This window comes from Salvia splendens, chromosome 19 (genome assembly GCF_004379255.2).
Source record: "Salvia splendens isolate huo1 chromosome 19, SspV2, whole genome shotgun sequence".
NCBI lineage: Eukaryota > Viridiplantae > Streptophyta > Magnoliopsida > Lamiales > Lamiaceae > Salvia > Salvia splendens.
The window spans coordinates 17,626,660-17,632,659 of record NC_056050.1 but is presented as its reverse complement, the minus strand read 5'-3'; positions in this window follow the sequence as shown (position 1 = coordinate 17,632,659).

The window sequence follows — 6,000 nt, the reverse complement described above, 5'->3', positions numbered from 1 at the left end:
AGTCTTTAATAATCGATCTAAAAAGGGGATCAGTCTTTAAAGAACGATATACCTTGGTACCATTTGTAAGAGACGACAAGCACATAGGGACAAAACACATAGAGAAAAAATGAAAAAGACGAAAGAAAAAACTTTAAACTTTTTATAAAACGACAAGTAAAAGGTGCAAGTAAAAAACAAACAAATAAAAACACATACCCCTATGACCGAACTAGACACGAGACGGACTGACCGGACTTGTCTCTTACAAGTGGAACTTCTTGAGGTTGGAGACGTGCCATGTTCGGGGTACTTGTTCTCCTGACATGTGAGTCAATTTATAAGACCCTTTGCCGAGGACTTCTGACACCCGATATGGACCCTCCCATGTGGGTTCGAGTTTGCCCAGCTTTTCTGCTCGGCTTACTTCGTTGTTTCTCAAGACGAGATCTCCCACTTGAAATTGAAGCTTTTTCACCCTTTGGTTATAATACCGGGCTACTTGCTCCTTATACTTGGCTGCTTTTATGCACGCCAATTCTCTTCTTTCTTCGGCGAGATCTAGTTCTGCTCTCAGTCCGTCGTCATTCATTTCTGAGGAGAAATTTAGAGTTCGGGGACTGGGTACGCCGATCTCCACCGGAATTACGGCTTCAGTGCCGTACACCAGACTATACGGAGTTTCACCGTTGGAGGTTTTGGGTGTAGTTCGGTAGGACCATAGGACTTGAGGGAGATTTTCTACCCATTGTCCTTTGGCTTGTTCTAACCGAGCTTTCAACCCTTTCACCAGAATCCGGTTCGTTACTTCCGTTTGTCCGTTTGCTTGGGGATGGGAGACCGAAGTGAACCGCTGTTGTATGTTCAGCTCTTGGCACCAATTCTTGAACGTCTTGTCGGTGAACTGAGTCCCATTATCCGAGATGAGGATGTGGGGTATGCCAAATCGGCACACTATGTTCTTCCAGACGAAGTCCAATGCCTTTGAGCTCGTTATCGTAGCTAATGGTTCAGCCTCCACCCACTTCGTGAAGTAGTCCACGGCAACGATAAGGAATTTCATTTGCCGAGGAGCTTGAGGAAGTGGTCCCACTATGTCTATGCCTCATTGCATGAAAGGCCAAGGGCTTTGCATAGTGTATAGATCGGTCTGCGGCATCCTTGGGACATTTGCATGAATTTGGCACTTCGTACACTTCTTGACGAGCTGCACTGCCTCTTGTACCATGGTTGGCCAATAATATCCCCATCTCAGAACTTTTTTAGCTAAAGCTCTGGCTCCGATGTGGCTACCGCACGATCCTTCATGAACTTCTCTGAGGATGTAGTCCGTCTCTTCTGGTCCTACGCACCGCAATAACGGCTGGAGGTAAGACTTTCTAAAGAGGACTCCTTCATGAAGTTCGTACCGAAGAGCTCGGCACGTGATCTTCCGAGCTTCTCTCTTATCCTCGGGCAATTGTCCATGATCCAGATACTGCAAGATCGGCGTCATCCAGTTCGGCGAGCTGGATACAGAATGTACCTCGGCTTCATCAATGCTTCGATGCATTAATTCTTCCGCCTTTGAGCTCGGATCTGAGGCCAACTTACTTAAGGTATCTGCTCGGCTATTTTCCGCTCTGGGAATGCGGATTATCCGAAAATAGGAGAAACTTCGGCTGATGCTTTGCGCTTTGTCCAAATACTTCTTCATTCTCTCGTCACGGGCTTCACTTGTACCCAACATGTGATTTACTATGACTTGTGAATCACAATGGACTTTGAGAGATTTGACGAGTAGACTTTGCGCTAACTGGAGTCCGGCCAGGAGGGCTTCGTACTCGGCTTCATTATTAGTAGTGGGGAATAGGAAACGAAGTGAGTAGGTTACCTCGTGTCCGTCGGGAGCGACAAGTAAAATACCAGCTCCACTTCCCATCTTGTTTGAAGCTCCATCTACGAATCCGCTCCAGCAGTCCGGCGGCTCTACTTCGGATTCCAAGGGTTGTGCTAGTTCGGCATTGGCAGAATTCTTCTGTTCGGCAATAATAGGAATTGCTTGATCGAACTTCGCTTCTGCAAGAAAATCTGCCAAGGCTTGTCCCTTGATGGCTTTCCGAGGTAGATATTCAATTGTGTGCTCTCCCAACTCTATAGCCCACTTGGCGATTCTGCCCGATGCTTCTGGCTTGGTCAAAACTTGCCGAAGAGGTAGATCGGTTAAGACGCATACCTTGTGAGCATAGAAGTATGGCCGCAGTCTCCTTGCTGCATTTACTAACGCCAGAGCAATTTTTTCCAGAGGTTGATACCTTGTTTCTGGACCTCTTAATGCTCGGCTTGTAAAGTAGATGGGAAACTGCTTTAGGCCTTCTTCTCGTACAAGCACCGCGCTAATGGTTTGATCCGATGCCGCTAAGTATAAGAATAGTACTTCGGCTTCGGCTGGAGCAGAGAGAATAGGAAGCTCGGCTAGATAACTTTTGAGCTCGTCAAAGGCCTTTTTCTGCTCGGCTCCCCACTCGAACTTTGGTGCCTTTTTCAACACCTTGAAGAACGGCAGTTGCTTTTCGGCTGCTTGGGAAAGGAATCGACTCAGTGCGGCTAGACATCCGGTTAGCCTTTGCACGTCATGTATGGACTTCGGCATTGCCATGTTCTGAACGACTTGAACTTTTGAGGGGTTTGCCTTGAGTCCGTCTTTTGAAACCCAACAACCCAGAAACTTTCCCGAATCTACCAAAAAGGTACACTTTTGGGGATTAAGTTTGAGGTTGGCTTTCTTGAGCACGTTGAGAGTGGACTTGAGGTTGTGCTCGTACTCCGAGGTGCTTTTGCTCTTGACGACTATATCGTCAACATATACTTCGACTTCCTTTCCAATCAGGTGCCGAAAAAGCTTGTCTACCATCCTTTGATAAGTGGCTCCGGCATTCTTTAAACCGAATGGCATCTTTTTATAAGCGAAAATGCCGAAATCAGTAATGAAGGCCGTTTTTGAAGCGTCAATCTCATCCATTAAAACCTGATGGTATCCTTTGTATAGATCAAGAAAACAAAAAATTTCAAAGCCTATCAGAGCTTCTACTTTTTTATCTATGTTCGGAAGGGGATAGCAATCTTTGGGACAGTGCTTATTTAGATCGGTGAAATCTATGCACATCCGCCATCCTCCTCCCTTTTTCTTGATCATGACAGGATTGGCCACCCACGAAGGATACTTCACTTCGAATAACACATCCGCCTTCAATAATTGACGGACTTCGTCATGGATGACTTGACTTCGTTCTGCCGCAAAGAGTCTTTGCTTCTGTTTTATCGGCCGGACCGAAGGATCAATATTTAAACGATGAGTGATTACCTCGGGGGGCACTCCGGTCATGTCCAACGGAGACCATGCAAAGACGTCTTTGTACTCCTTGAGGAGCTGGATGGTTTTTTCCCGAAGTAGAGGCGTTCCCGCGAAGCCGATCTTAACCGTTCTGGATGGATCGTCTTCGTACAGCTGAACTGTCATCGAGTTCGGCTCCGGTATGACTTCGGTCATCGCCTCTGACTCCGGCTGCTGTGATTGCTATGCTTGGTGGTGCCGATCTGACTGCTCGGCACTTCTAAGCGCAATTTGCAGGCATTCCTTTGCTCTTTTTTGGTCACCTCGGATGACCGCTATCCCTCCTTTAGTAGGGATCTTGATGGTGAGGTGATAGGTGGAGCAAACGGCCCGAACTGTGTTGAGCCAGTCTCTTCCCAGGATGACGTTGTACGGGGACCGAGCTTTTACCACGAAAAACTCAATCATCGTACTGGAGCTAGTAGGCGCTTTCCCCACCGTGATCGGAAGGCTGATAATACCTTCAGGGCGGGTGTCCTCCTGGGCGAAGCTCTTCAGGGGAAGCGGAGCCGGGCTGAGCCGAGCTGGGTCCACTTCTAGTTTGTCGAAGCACTCTTTAAAAAGAATGCTGACTGACGCTCCTGTATCCACAAACACCCTGTGGATCAGTTTGTTTGCCACTCCGGCTTGGATGACAATGGCGTCTTGGTGAGGAGAGATGGCCGGGACGGGATCAGCATCCGAGAACGTAATCACTTCGTCCTGCTTCAGCCTTTTATGCGTTGGCTCCTCTCGATTGGAGCCCCTGCGCTCTGACTTCAGGGACGACTTGGTCTTCCCGGCAGGGAGAGCGTCAATAGTCAGGATTACTCCATCATATTGCGGCTCGTCATCGTCTTCGGGATCCGGCTGCCTTTTCGGATCCTGAGGAGCGCAGTTCGCACCTCTCTGCTTCTTATTCTTCTTTGACTGCTTGCTTTGGTATTTTTTCAATGTCCCTGCCCTCACAAGAACATCGATACCTGCAGCCAAGTTTCTGCACTCCTCGGTATCGTGACCGTGGTCTTGATGGTAGGAGCAGTAGTTATCCTGGGGTCGGCGCGCGGCAGATTTCGTCATCCGCTTTGGCTTTTCGAACAGGTCGGAGTGTAGTTCGAAAATTTCCGCTCTCGGCTTGTTCAGCGGTACGAACTGAGCGGGCGGCTTCTCGGGATTGAGACGGGGTCCCAATCTGTCTTGCACCGGAGTCCTTTGAATCCTTTCAAAAGGAGTTCGGCGAGGATGTCCCTGATCGCCAAAAGGAGTTCGGCGAGGATGTCCCTGATCGCTATGATCGGGCTTCCTCCTGTCTCCTCGGGACGATGAGCTGTCTAACGACCGTTTGCGACGGTCTGCCTCATCGGCTCGGGAGTACTGGTCCGCAATGTCCCACATTTCCTGAGCTGTCTGCGGACCGCACTCAACGAGCTTCCTGTAGAGAGCTCCGGGCAGGATTCCATTTTGGAATGCCGAGATGACAAGCAGATCGTTGAGATCGTCCACTTGCAGGCATTCCTTGTGGAATCTTGTCATAAAGTCGCTGATTTTTTCGTCGCGACCTTGACGAATGGAAAGCAGCTGAGCCGAAGTGATTCGGGCTTCCGCTTTCTGAAAGAACCTCCTGTGGAAGGCATCCATTAGATCTCGGTAAGATCTGATGCTGCCCTGGGGGAGGCTATCGAACCACCTTCTCGCGTTCCCGATGAGCAGCTCGGGAAATAGCTTGCACATGTGGACCTCGTTGAGACCCTGGTTCGCCATGTTATATTGATAGCGCCCCAGGAAATCGTGAGGGTCCACGAGCCCGTCGTAAGTCATCGACGGAGTTCGGTAGTTCTGTGGTAGGGGAGTTCGGGTGATGTCGTCCGAGAACGGAGTCTTCAGTGCTCCGTACACGGCGAATCCGATATCTCGTCGGTATGGAGGAGATTGAGTTCTCCTGTGATTCCGGTACCGAGGAAGATCAGGAATATGTCGGGGTTGAGGATTCTTCTTCCTGGAAGACACGGCACTACTGCGGTAGTGACTTTCATGTCTGGATGAGGAAGGAGAATCCTCCGTTTTCGTCTTCGGCTCTTGGCTCTTTTGCAGGAAGGCTAAGAACTCATCCTGCTTCTCGGCCAAGAACAGCTTGACAGCCTCATTCAGATCAGGCTGCTGGGAAGACTCAGTGGGACGATTTTTGGAGCGGCCTGTTCCTTCGCCATGAGAACTGGTGGTGGATTTATCCCTAGGCTGTTTTCCAGACCTATGGGATGGATTGGCTTCCTCCGGGTTCTCACGGGCAGGAATGCGGGTATTCTGCGATCTGGTATGCATTTTTTGGGTGGAAAAAATGGATCAAAAATTCGCTTTATCACAAATTTTGTTCTTCGCTTCCCACAGACGACGCCAGTGATGGTTCCGCGAATTTTTGATGATGATAAATGCTCGTAAAAATAAATCACGACACAGAGAATTTAACGTGGTTCGATTTACTGAGGTAAATCTACGTCCACGGGGAGAAATGGGGGCAGGTTTGTATTGCTTGATCTGCCAAATACAGCTTACAACACAGACTTGCTATATGATTGTTTCTCTAGAGAGATTCTAACCTCTTCTATCAGATCTAAGTTCTATTTATATAATGAACTCAGATCATGGCTTGCATCACCACCCTAAGTCGTGGA